This window comes from Odocoileus virginianus, chromosome 8 (genome assembly GCF_023699985.2).
Source record: "Odocoileus virginianus isolate 20LAN1187 ecotype Illinois chromosome 8, Ovbor_1.2, whole genome shotgun sequence".
In the NCBI taxonomy this organism is placed as follows: domain Eukaryota; kingdom Metazoa; phylum Chordata; class Mammalia; order Artiodactyla; family Cervidae; genus Odocoileus; species Odocoileus virginianus.
The window spans coordinates 39,877,713-39,891,084 of record NC_069681.1 but is presented as its reverse complement, the minus strand read 5'-3'; the positions used below and the strand labels follow the sequence as shown (position 1 = coordinate 39,891,084).

At 40.2% G+C, this 13,372-nt stretch overlaps 1 protein-coding gene across 2 annotated transcripts in view; it reads left to right on the top strand.

Annotated features, from left to right (window-relative positions):
* The window catches only part of GPC6 (glypican 6), a 1,189,310-nt gene that overhangs the window by 1,072,396 nt on the left and 103,542 nt on the right, over nt 1-13,372 (top strand). The window lies entirely within an intron of this gene.

Sequence of the window (13,372 nt, the reverse complement as noted above, 5' to 3'; positions counted from 1 at the left end):
GGATTGTAAACTCTAATATGTTGTCCATGAGATTTTCCTGTCACATGACAAATTTGCTACTTCATTAAAACTGTCTAACAAAATGGCATTGAGAAAGGAAGTAAGCTTTTCCTTTGCAGTTCCTCAATCATGAAGAAATTATTGGCTGCTAAAAAGTTTTAGAGAGCCCCAAGTATATTGACTAATCCCTCACATTTGTGAGCAATTTGGGGAGAATTTTCTTTTTAATGGTTGCAATTTCTGCACACCCTCACCCTATTCTCTCTCTCTAGGAACTTCTAATTATGTCCTCAGCTGCGCAAACCAGGCAAATGTTCTCTATGTTCACTCGTAAATTATTAAACATTCCATCTGACTTCCTTTTTTTAAGACGATAATGTAACCCTCGTTAATGAATCGTCAGAGGAAAATGCTGCTTTGTATAAAGTCAAACACACATTTTTAAAAAATAGTAAGTTTTTATAAATCAAACAAGACAGATTCGGGGTTTTTAGCTGCAGAACACAAATATCAAGTGCCCAATTTTTTAAATTTTTAGAAAAATTTTATTGGAGTATAGTTGATTTACAATGTTGTGTTAGTTTCAGGTACAGCCAAATAAATCAGTCATATTTATGCATATATCCACTCTTTTTAAAATTCTTTTTCCACATAGGCCATTACAGAGAATTGAGTAGATAGAGTTCCCTGTGCTCTACACTAGGTCCTTATTAGTTACCTATTTTATATATAGTATTATGTGTGTGGCCGTCCCAATCTTCTAATTTATCCCTCTAACCTCCTGTAACCAGAAGTTTGTTTTCTACATCTGTCACTTTATTTCTGATTTGTAGATAAGTTCACTTGTCCTCTTTTTTCAGAATCCACATATAAGTGATATCCTATGATATTTGTCTCTCTCTGTCTGACTTACTTTACTCAGTATGACAATCTCCAGGTCCATCCATGTTGCCGCAAATGGCATTATTTCATTTTTATTATTTCGTTCATTAATTTGTTCTTTTTTATGGCTGAGCAATATGCCACTGTATATAAGTACCACCTCTTCTTTATTCATTCCTCTGTTGATGGACATTTAAGTTGCTTTCATGCCCTCAGAATGGGAGAAAATATTTGCAAGCAAAGCAACTGACAAGGGATTAATCTCCAAAATATACAAACAGCTTATACAGCTCAATATAAAAAAGAAACAAATAACCCAATCAAAAAGTGGGTGGAAGATCTAAATAAACCTTTCTCCAAAGAAGACATACAGGCCAGTAGGCACCTGAAAAGGTGCTCAACGGTACTCATTATTAGAGAAATGCAAATCAAAATGACAGTGAAGTATCACCTTATATTAGTCAGAATGGTCATTATCAAAAAATCTACAAACAATAAATGCTGGAGAGGGTGTGGAAAAAAGGAAACCCTCCTACACTGTTGGTGGGAATTGAACCTGATATAGCCACTATGGAGAACAGTATACGTGTGTGTGTGTGTGTGCGCGCGCGCCTGTGTGTGCTCAGTCGTGTCTGACTCTCTGCAACCCCCTGAACTATAGCCTGCCAAGCACCTCTGTCCATAGGACTTTCCAGGTAAGACTACTGGACTGGGTTGCTATTTCTTTCTCCAGGGGATTTTCCAGGGATCAAATCCATGTCTCCTGTGTCTCCTGCATTAGAGGGCAGGTTCTTTACCACTGAGCCACCTGAGAAGCCCTCAGAGAACAGTATAGAGATTCCTTAAAAAACTAAAAATATAGCAACCATATGACCCAGCAATCCCACTCAAGGGCATATATTCAGAGAAAACCATAATTCGAAAAGATATGTGTACCCCAGTGGTCATTGCAGCACTGTTTACAATAGCCAGGAAATGGAAGTGCACAATTTTTATTTATCCCCACCCAGTTGAAAACAAATAGGACCCACCTTAAGCAAAATTTAAAAGTTTGAAATGAGTCTCCAGCCTTTCCTGCCTCACCTCGTTTATCCACACTGATGACCACACAATGCCCTTCTGTTCTTCTTTACCAGTCTCCCTGTTCTGAAACACTACCCAAAACTGCCCCTGTCCTTTAAATCTGGTGATGGAGTGATTGCATTTTAACTGAAAGTCATTCATACAAAAATATGTCAGACCAAGAGCTGCGTGTTTAACTCTCCTCAGTATTTAAAGTCCTTTGTGAAAAAGACTTCAAATATAATCAAGGAGAAAGGTGGTGGGGAAAAATTGCAGAGCAGAAAGAAATCCATGGAATTTGACGCGGTCTCCTGGGCTGAGTGTGAATCAAACTAGCTTTGGACTTTTCGGGGAGCACTGCTAGAAAATAGGGTGAGCAAGAATCTGGCCTTCGCCCCTTTCTCTCTCTCTCTGAAAGGTGAGAGGGGCTGAGAGTTTCATAATCCTAACATCCAGGTTTTAGTGCACTTCGGCTGCGTCTGTGCTAAGTCACTTCAGTCACACATGACTCTTTGTGACCCCATGGACTGTATCCTGCCAGTCTCCTCTGTCCATGGAGTCTCCAGGCTAGAACGTTGGAGTGGGTTGCCATTTCCTTCTCCAGGGGATCTTTCCCACCAGGGATTGAATCCACATCTCTTATGTCTCTTGCATTGACAGGCGAGTTCTTTACCACTAGCGCTACCTGGGAGCTTGGGTTAATCTGTGTAAAGAAAAAAAGAAGAATGCTCCAAAGTTCTATCACCTATTGAGAAAATAGCATATTTGGGAGTTCCATGAAAATCTATTTTCTTTCTTTCCTGTGTGTGTGTGGGGGGGGGGGAGCAATTATCTATCCCTCTCAAATCTATTGCCTAGAAACCAACTAATGTTATTTTTTTTTAACTTTTTAAAATTTTGTATTGGGGTATAACCAGTAAACAATGTTGTGATAATTTCAGTTGAACAGCAAAGGGACTCAGTCATACATATACATGTATGCATTCTCCCCCAAACTCCCCTCCCATCCAGGCTGCCATATAACATTGAGCAGAGTTCCCTGGTGGAGTAGGTCCTTGTTGGTTATCCATTTTAAATGTAGCAGTGTGGACATATTCATCCCAAACTCCCTAACTATCCCTTCCCCCTAGCAACCATAAGTTCATTCCTCTAAGTCTGTGAGTCTCTTTCTGTTTTGTAAGTAAGTTCATTTGGTAGTTCAAACTGTAAAGGATCTGCCTGCAATGCAGGAGATACAGGTCAATCCCTGGGTTGGGGCGATCCCCTAAAGAAGGAAATTGCAATATGCTTCAGTTTTCTTGTCTGGAGAATCCCATGGACAGAGGAACATGGCAGGCTATAGTCCATGGTTGCAGAGTCAGACGCGACTGAGCGCATGCGCACACACAGTCACACAGTCTTGATGTAGAGAAAAGGAGATGGAGTGAGTTAACAAGAAGGAACAAGAGGAGGACAGCTAAGCTAAGCTCTGCAGGAAAGAGGAATGGGAGGCAGCATCTGAACTAGAGGACAGCATGGAAAAAGGACCAAAATCAACTTTTAATATAGTGGAGGGGAGGTTGAGTAAGAGGTTGAAATTTGGACAAATTTAGCAGGAAACACCAACAGGATCTGCTGATGGAGAGGACATGTTCTGAAAATGGTTTCATTTCTTCGAGGCAATGGTATTTGGAAACATGGTTTTTCTAGTGGTCATGTATGGATGTGAGAGTTGGACTATAAGGAAAGCTGAGCACCGAAGAATTGATGCTTTTGAACTGTGGTGTTGGAGAAGACTCTTGAGAGTCCCTTGGACTGCAAGGAGATCCAACCAGTCCATCCTAAAGGAGATCAGTCCTGGGTGTTCATTGGAAGGACTGATGCTGAAAGTGAAACTCCAGTACTTTGGCCACCTCATGCGAAGAGTTGACTCATTGGAAAAGACCCTGATGCTGGGAGGAATTGGGGGCAGGAGGAGAAGGGGATGACAGAGGATGAGATGGTTGGATGGCATCATCGACTTGATGGGCATGAGTTTGAGTAAACTCCAGGAGTTGGTGATGGACAGGGAGGCCTGGCGTGCTGTGATTCATGCGGTCGCAAAGAGTCGGACACGACTCAGCGACTGAACTGAACTGAACTGAACTGAACTGAGTTTCATTTTCCATATAAGCCAACTCCATGAAATTATCTATGAACACACGTCTAAAATCTACATTCTCGCTAGGAACAGAAACAGATGGCTAAATTTTTCCTTTTGCCAAAGAACCGTCAGTCATTTTTGATAAACAGTCCTATCAAATTGGAAATTCTGAATTTCTAGTCTTTGGATGGAGCATTCACATAACCAGTGACTAGGTTAATTTCTGATAGAGAGCTTCTGGTCTCACTAGAATCTCTTTCCTAAATGCAAGGGCCAGACACCCTGAGAGCTGTGAAGCTTACAAATTAAAATCACTTCTTACTCCAGGTTTGACTGGCAACTTCTGCTTGAAAAATCATTTACCTTATTACAGCAGTTACTCATGGAAGTCATTCCTAGAGTCTCTTTAAGTAAAGCAGCAGTGTTTATAACTGGCAGCTCATATTTGTTGAACACTTACTGCCAGGACTCTACTGTGCATTACATGGTTTATATTATGTAATATTTATAACAATGCTTGCAATGAGATAGATCTTCTCCCGTATTTTCCAGATACATAATCTATGGCTCAGAAAAGTTAGGGAACTTACAAAGGTCTCATGGAGTACACAGAGGAGTGGCTGACTCCAGAGACCACATTGCTTATCATTGCATTTTAATGATGAAGGTTCCTAAAAAGCCAATCCCACACAAGGGCAGGATTCAGCAAACCTTTGCTGAATAGATCAAGTATTAAGGGAAAGTTCAATAGCTTTAAGTGAAAACCTGCCCAAGACAGTAAGGAAACAGGGGCAGCAAAGCCAAGTTTTCTACCTTTCTCTCTGATTCCCTTTGCAACTATACCTACAGCTTCTCAACATGCTAAAGACTAGTGAAATATTTCTCTTATTAGCCTCATCATTCATGCTTCCAACCCTTCCTAGGGTGTTAATAGTACAAAATATGAAATTCTTCCTTTTTGCCCTTCTATCTGAAGGCAAAGATAAACACATTAGTTTCAGATATGAAATTCCCCTCTATTGCAGTGTGTGTGTGTGTGTGTGTGTGTGTGTGTGTGTGTGTTAGTTGCTCAGTCATGTCTGACTTTTTGCAGCCCCATGGACACTTCAGGCTTCTCTGTCCATGGGATTCTCCAGGCACGAATACTAGAGTGGGTAGCCATTCCCTTCTCCAGGGGATCTTCCTGACCCAGGAATTGAACCTAGGTCTCCTGCATTGCAGTCAGATTCTTTACCATCTGAGCCAGCAGGGAAGCCCTCCTCTAATGCAGTAATCCTCATCATATATATATAGGAGGGAATAGCTCATATTTTATTGAGTTATAGTTGATATATATTATTATGTAAGTTTCAGGTATAGAAACAACTAAATTTTTGTACCTAATCAGTGAGATCCTAAATTAGTGAAATTACAGATTAATAAAAAGATCTATTCTCACCATGTCTGTTCAGACTCAAATCTTGTTTTAGATCTGTTTTTAAAGGTATAATCATATCCTTTTCCCTCTCCCATTTAGCCCACAGCTAAACTGTTTGGGGATAAGGCACATGGACATTCCTTTCAAAAAATACCTTGGTTCTTTGTTACTGTTCAGTTGCTAAGATTGTGTCTGACTCTTTGTGACCCCACGGATTGCAACATGCCAGGCTTCCCAGGGGATCTTCCTGACCCAGGGATTGAACCTGCATCTCTTAATGTCCCAGTCCTTCACTATCTCCCAGAGTTTGCACAAACTCTTGTCCATTGAATCAGTGATGCCATCCCACCATCTTATCCTCTGTCGCCCCCTTCTACTCCCATTCTCAAGCTTTCTCAGCATCAGGGTCTTTTCCAATTAGTCAGCTCTTTGCATCAGGTGGTCAAAGTATTGGAGCTCCTTCCAATGAATATTCAGGGTTGATTTCCTTTAGCACTGACTGGTTTGATTCCTTGCTATCCAAGGGACTCTCAAGAGTGTTCTCCAGCACCACAGTTCAAAAGCATCAATTCTTTAGGGCTCAACCTTCTTTGTGGTCCAACTCTCACATCCATACATGAATACTGGAAAAACCATAGCTTTGACTATACAGACATTAGTCAGCAGAGTGATATCTCTGCTTCTTAATACACTGTCTAGATTTGTTATAGCTTTTCTTCCAAGGAGAAAGCATCATTTCATGGCTATACATTGGCTATTCCAAGTTCTATAATCAAGTACAATAGTTTGGTAATAACATTATGGCATTTATTTCAAACTCTTGTGTATCCTTTACATAATATTATGTTGTATATGTTATTTATAATTATATAGGGAAGTCCCATATTAACATATAATATTGTTTATGTGTGTGTGTGTGTGTAAAAGACTATGTACATTAAGGTATTAAAACTTGGTTCCTTTTTTTTGTAGAAATAATCATTTAGTAACATTGACAATCATCATAGTTACCGTTGGTTGGGCCCCCACTATATTTCATTCAATAGACACCCTTCATGTACCAGGCCCAAGGAATATAGTAGAAGATAAAACAAATTCTCTGCACAAACATCAGTCTCTTTTTAGATGCCTTATGTATTTATTTCAAGTCCTCTGCAATCTTGTAAAGTATTCATTTCCTCATTGTATAAGTAAAGAATGTTATGTTGAGAGAGATTAAGTTGCTTATCGGAGGTCAGGCATCTAAGAAGTGACAGAGCCGAGATCACAGCCTAGAATTGTCTGATCCAAAGAAAAAGATTTTCCCAGCATGCCGCAGTTTTCTCAGTATGAATCTCCCCACTAGGACCAGATGCACTGCAGCATTGGAGGAACCAGCCATATAAGAGAAAGCTGTTGCCTGAAGCCTGCTACTAATGATGATGCAAATGATGAGTATTTCTGATCAATAGGGAAACCTACGGAAGAGAAACACAAGCTGCTAGTTCTTCAAGCTCCAGCCAACACTTATTACATTCACTAAGTTCACAGTCTTTGTTAAAGACAAGAAAGGGTCCTCATTATCCCACCACTTCTTTACCCACGCAAATCAAAGGAGTTCTGTACTTTACAGGTTTGAGAAAATTCTCCATAGGAAAGGAGAACAAAACTTGCTGAGTCTCTGCCTGTGAATTTCAGATGTGTTGATAATCTCTTTCCTCTCCTATCAGGAAAGATGAAGCTGATCTCACTCTATATAATTTAACTATGTTAGGAATAATTTCAAATGTAATCCAGGAAAGGATTGGTTTGTCAGATACAATCTAAATTAAGAAAGGAGACTTATTAAATTCCAGTTGAAACCATCCATTCAATTAATACTTAGTACAGACTAGGGCAGAATCTATTACAGAAGAGCAGCATGGCCTTCAGTTACTTAATTTTCTCCCGACAATTCTTTCTGAATCTATAGCTCAAATGAAGATGAAAAAAACCTAAGAGAACAGAAAGGAGAATATAATACTGCCTTTAGCTAATGGGTCTTAGTTTCCTCATCTGTAAAGAAAGGGGTTCATCTATTTTTTTTTTTTTTGCTTTTTATTTATTTATTTATTTATTTTTATTAGTTGGAGGCTAATTACTTTACATCATTACAGTAGTTTTTGTCATACATTGAAATGAATTAGCCATGGATTTACATGTATTCCCCATCCCAGTCCCCCCTCCCACCTCCCTCTCCACCCGATCCCTCTGGGTCTTCCCAGTGCACCAGGCCCGAGCACTTGTCTCATGCACCCAACCTGAGCTGGTTATCTGTTTCACCCTAGATAATATACATGTTTCAGTGCTGTTCTTTTGAAACATCCCACCCTCGCCTTCTCCCAGAGTCCACAAGTCTGTTCTATACATCTGAGTCTCTTTTTCTGTTTTGCATATAGGGTTATCGTTATCATCTTTCTAAAGTCCATATATATGTGTTAGTATACTGTCATCTAAATGTTCTCTTTCTAGCTCTATCAGTTTAGAGCTTTATGAACATTATCTCTTCAGTATTAGCTAGGTATTTTTTTGGCATCCAGATATTTTTCTTTTCTCTGGGTCTTTTTCGTTTTAAAGCATTCAGATATAAATAATATCTTGGGAGTTCACATGGAAAAATATAGCTTCCTTCAGATATAAGAACATTGATTAGATTTAGTCTAAGTAAGTATATTTTTATCCCAATAGCAATTTCCTTTCTTTGAGCTCCTGTAGTACATGTGTGTTTTTTAAGGCAGTGGGCACATTATTCCTTCTGTTATGATTATTTGTATACTTTCTCCTTCCCAGGAGTATAATTATTTTACTCACTCTTACATTCCCCAGAAAGCCACTCTAATATGTCATGTTACACATGGAAGCCACAGTACATTTTGCTGAGTTGAATTCAGAACATGAAAGTATAATGTCAGAAAGACCTCAACAATAAGGAATAGAAAATACCTTCAAATATATTTAAAATTAGTCTTATATCTTTAAAATAGCATCAGATTTTGACATCAGGCCAACCTGGGGTCTGGTTTTTACTAGTTATGTGATTTGGGGCAAATTATCTGTATAAACTCAATTAAGTCATATTAAAAATGAGATGCTAGTTGGATCTGCTCATAAGTTGTTTGAGGGTGAAATTATATAATCCATGTAAAATCCTTAGTGTAGAATATGTAAAATGCTTAGTGTAGAATATGTAAAATCAAAACCACTCATCAAAATTAAGTATTTTCATTGTTATTTTTGAAAATAATAGGTGTTGAAAATGATATACAAATTCTAAAGAACTTTGACTGTGGTGTCGCCTCATCCATGATGGTGTGTGAGCTGGTCGCTGACACTGAGGATCAGAAGAGTCACAAACCTGCTTAAATCCACTCTTGCATGGCGTTACTTTCAATGGCAGGGGCGCCATGGAAAGGGACATGTATTTCTTCATGGCCTGAAACATGGCACCTGGCACTGAACAAATAACAAGTCCTTTGAAGGAAAATGGGCTTGAGGGCAGAATGGACTGGATCGAGGCAGTAGCAGCAACCCAGCTCCTGTCTGTGCCTGTGGGTGGCACCAGTGCCATCAGGGTAAAGGTTCTTAGAGGAATATTAGTGACCTCAGCCTACCATCACCCTATTCTTACAAGAAGACAGTTGGTCTATTCGCTTGACAAATGCCTGATCTCCAAGTGAAAAAGCACAGGGCCCTACTCTTTATAAAGCTTTGAGTTCTATTTCTATTTCTACTTTAATTCTGTTTTAAAAAGAAAAGAGCAAGTTCTCAATGGTTTCTAGATTCAGAATGTTTTTTCTGTTTATTCAAATTTCAAAGTTCATATTCTGCCTGCCAGTCCTCACTTACTTTAATAACATTCCACCAAGAAGCAGTGACCTTGAAACATCTTTGGTTCTTTGATTTCTTCATTTCACTACAGAAAACCAGAATCTGTTCCTTTCCTGTTTGTAGCATGACTGGATAACAGAGTTCTGTTATTCAAATGCTAGATACAGGGTGAGGGGGTAGAAAGGACACAATTTTTATAATGTAAAATGAAGATTTGGAAAAAAATGCTTATGATTCATTTATAGGAAATGCATCCAAAGCAAACTACTTTTAACTTTCTTTCCATGTGAAAGGTGTTTAAAAAAAATTTCTTCTCCTTTCGGTGATAAAGGGAAACTTGTGACTATCTCTAACCTTTAGAGATTTATCTTAAGATTTCCTTTCCCTTTAACTTCAGGGCAAAAGATGAGAAGATTACATTTAATGAAGTCTACTCCAGAGTAGGTGATTGAAACTCACGCAGTTTTTAACACTCGGTGTGTTCTTAGAGCAAGATGGCCTCTTGCTTTCCTGAAAGACGATCTTCTTCCGGACTCCTCTGCCTTTAAAGAGGAGAAACTGCTTCCTTAGAACCATGCTTCCCATGGGCGACAGATTACTGCATTAGAGAAATTTCAATTGGCTCTGCCCCGTTCCACAGATCCACAGTTATCCTCAGCTCTTAGCACTTTCCTTCTACTCAGGGCTATGTAGTCTGGTTTGATCCTGATAGAGTCATTGCCCCGTGTAAAAGAGCTGCCTCTGTGAGATTATAGCAACTTGTTCTGTCAGAAAAGTTGGAACTATATATGGCTTTCTCTAGGTCTTCTTCTTCTAACACATTTTATATACCTCTTTTTATTTCACCTCCTAATTCTCCCAGCATGAGTGTGTGCTAAGTCACTTCAGTCATGTCCGACACTTTGCGATCCTATGGACCATAGCCCACCTGCTCTATCCACAGGGTTCTCCAGGCAAGAATACCCGAGTGGGTTGCTGTGCCTTCCTCCAGGGGATCTTCCCAACCCAGGGATCGAACCCACGTCTCTTATGTCTCCTGCATTGGCAGGCGGGTTCTTTACCACTAGCGCCACCTGGAAGGCCCCTATTGTCCCAGAGTGTGGGTTAGTCGCTCAGTCGTGTCTGACTCTTTGTGACCCCATGGACTGGAGCCTGCCAGGCTCCTCTGTCCATGGGATTCTCCAGGCAAGAATACTGGAATGAGTTGCCATTCCCTTCTCCAGTTATCTTCCTGACCCAGTGACTGAACCCAGGCCTCCGACTTTGCAGGCAGACTCTTTACCCTCTGAGTCACCAGGGAAACCCCCTATTGTCCCAGACTATATCTCAAATATCAGCCAAATAGCTGATCATTTCTGTATTAATACATGTAATCTATAAATGGCACACAGTTTTTTTAAAAAATCATGGGGTTCTCAGGGGTGGGTGACAGAATTCTTAAAATTTGAAACATCTTGGACACAGTTTCCTGGGTTGGCTACAGCGGCAGGTAGGACTTTTCATCCCAGATCTCTCTCTAGCCCAGATTACTCTCCTGATTACACCTGTTTACCCAGCTGTCTGCTGCACACTGTCACCTACAACCTCAGACACACCTGTCTAAGACCCAACTCATCGTCCTCCTATGATCCTGTCCCTAGAAAATGCCCCCCTCTCCCGTTCTTATGTCCTACCTAGCCAGACACAGAGTGACTCCTAGACTCCCCCTCCCCCTTCACCCTCGAAGTCAATCGTAATGAAACTCCCTTAAAGCCCTCTAAAGATCTGTACCAAATATCTTTTGAATCCATCCACAGCAGCTCCCCTAATTTTATCATCTCACACACAGATTATAGTCTCCTAATTAATTCTCTGCCTCTGGCTTTCCCACACTCCAATCCATTCCCCACACTGTAGCCGGAAGGGATGCTGAAAATGCAAATGTGATCACATTACTCCCCTGTTTAATATCTTCCCATGGCTCCCGGTTGCCATTGGAATAAAGCCCAGACGTGTTCCAACACCCTGTAGTCCTCAGCCTGCCCCTCTCTCTGGGTCCACCCTCACCACGCTTCCCACCTTAAACTATTCAGGTAACTACTGAGAACAGATTATCTGCCAAGCACAGCACTAGATGCTGTGGATATGATAATAAATAAGATCAACAGCAGAACCTGAGTCCTACTAGAAGTCTTAGTCTAGTAGGTAAGAGAACCTCTGTGTGCATCAGATGTAGAGAATGGCCTGGGTTCTGTTAGTCGGGTTCAGCAGCCTCTCTCATCTCTAAGCTTTGGTCTATGCTGTTCCTCATCCTGGAGCATTCTTTCTACCCTTCTCTATCCCTCCACCCCAAATATGCACCATCCACCAGGCATATTCCAACTATTTCTTCACTTCCCTGGCAAGATTCAGCGGTATACTGGGAAGTGTTTGCACAACAAATTTCTGTGTAGGAAACATGCTTGTTAAGAGTGTTTGCCAGCTCCTGGGGGTGTAAATTTCAAGCTACTAACATGATGTCAACTGAACACAGAATTGCACACCACAGTGGAATGTTTCCTTCTTACAGATACACTTGGTATACAAAACCATGAGAGCACAGATAGTGGTAAAATAACTAAGAAGTTATGCTTTTTGGTGGCTCAGATGATAAAGACTCTGCCAGCAATGCAGGAGGCTCAGTTTCAATCTCTGGGTCAGGAAGACCTGGAGGAGAGGGCATGGCAACCACTCCAGTATTCTAGCCTGGAGAATCCCATGGACAGAGGAGCCTGGCGCGCTACAGTCTGTGGGGTCACTAAGAGTCAGATGCAACCGAGCATCTAACACAAACGCTTTTTGAGTATGCATTGCCTTTGTTTTTAATATGTTATATCATTTTTAAATTTATACAATTTAACATCATAATCACTCTATTTAATGACGGGATTGCAAAATTCCTAAAAATTTTAACTAGTGGTCTTGCGAGCCAGTAAGAGCCTGTTGCAGCACTTCACTGCTCTCCTAGGATGCTTTCTCAGACTCTGGTCTTGGTTTAGCTGCCTCTTGTGGGTGTTCCCATTGCATTTATTACATTCTACCGTAATTACCAGATTCCTCGTCAGAACCCTCATGATATCAGGGATGTGTCCAGTTGGCCTTCAAGTCTGGCTTTCATGACACTCTATGAATATTTGCTGAATGGTAGTTTGAATGAATGATAAAGAACCTGGTTATTGACATGTACACACTTATCCAAATTCTGCAAAGTGATTTTAAATAATTGCTGTAAACCTTATAAGCAAAGAGCACATGAAATAATCATTTAGCAAATCCAACAAACTTCATTTTTTTTTCTCCCTACATTCAAAATACACTTTGTTAAGTTCCTTGTCACTCCTCCTTATTCACCATGTGAGAGGAAATAGCAAGGTGTTCTGTTGTTGAAGGAATACAAACTTTCCAGGGAGAAAAAAAAAATTATCTTCCCCGGCAAATGGAAGGAATTTGCTTTTATTGAAGAAACGATTTTAAGAGGTATGCAACCCATCTGACAGATATTCTGCAAGCAAGCTGTGTAAGCATCAGAAGTAAATGTTTAAAACCTTGAAACTGACAGGATCACTAGCTTTTGAAAATCGAAGCCAATGAATGAAAAGCAGCCAAAACTGAAACTGATGACTTGACTTGATTCAGTCCAACCCAGAGTTGTCTACACAGAATCTTGAACCCATGCAGGGACTTTGAGTTTGCCAGAGCTCTTGGCCAAGGGACCACTGTAATCAATCTTTAAGGAAAGAAAAGCATGAATCAGAGAGTAGAGGACAAAAAAGAGGAAGAGAAGGAGAGAAGAAGTCGGGGGAGCGGGGAGGGGAGAGGAAAGAAGAGAGGGAATGTTTGGAGTCATAGGCTGAAAGCCTGTTTTCTTGAAAGGCAATCCATCACTAAAATTGGCGCACTAATAAAAGTAGAAAAACAAAAATTTTTTTTAATGCTGATTTTTTTTTAATGTTTATATGATGAATATACTGATTTTATATCTTTAAAAAATCATTTTGAACATGTTTTAAGTTTATATTCAGGAA